Below are 641 nucleotides of genomic sequence, written 5' to 3' on the forward strand. Positions count from 1 at the left end.
TTGTTCTGTAAGACCATAATGAAAGCGCAATTTTTGTTTTTCTTCTAAACGAATACGATATTGAGATTTTTTTCCGGGGCGCGATTGGTTTCTAAGATCGCTTCCGGCTCTAGGCTTTTTACTAGTTAGTCCCGGTAAAGCCCCCAGACGACGAATTTTTTTGAAACGAGGCCCTCTGTAACGTGACATAAAGACTCCTTATTTTTTATGAAATTTCATAAAACAAAATTAAAACTAAACTAAAATATGATAAATTAATCGAAATTTACTGAAGTATTGTATTACAAAGAATAATTAGAGGAATTGTATCAATATCCGGACCTTATTGTATATAAATAATTGTATTATATAAATAAAAAGAATTTTAAATAATAATAAAAAAAATTCAGGGTTCTTTTCTTGATTGATTTGTTCTACAGAGACCGAACTCCTCCAATCCCTTTTTTATTCATAATTGGAAGTTCCTACGAGATGATAGGGTGACCCTTGGGAAAAGGGAAAGAAGTTTTTCGCTTTGATTTCACATTATCAATTATGTAAAAAATCAAAAATCAAACAAACGGAGAAAAGCCGGCTATCGGAATCGAACCGATGACCATCGCATTACAAATGCGATGCTCTAACCTCTGAGCTAAGCGGGC

General features: G+C 33.4%; 1 non-coding gene across 1 annotated transcript; it reads right to left on the bottom strand.

Annotated features, from left to right (window-relative positions):
- Positions 1-568: 568 nt before the first annotated feature.
- On the bottom strand, positions 569-641 carry TRNAT-UGU (transfer RNA threonine (anticodon UGU)). Its single transcript has one exon. It is a non-coding gene; the product is annotated as a tRNA-Thr (tRNA).

Source organism: Pyrus communis, unplaced genomic scaffold, assembly GCF_041283825.1.
Source record: "Pyrus communis isolate YQ-2024b unplaced genomic scaffold, ASM4128382v1 ptg000031l, whole genome shotgun sequence".
NCBI lineage: Eukaryota > Viridiplantae > Streptophyta > Magnoliopsida > Rosales > Rosaceae > Pyrus > Pyrus communis.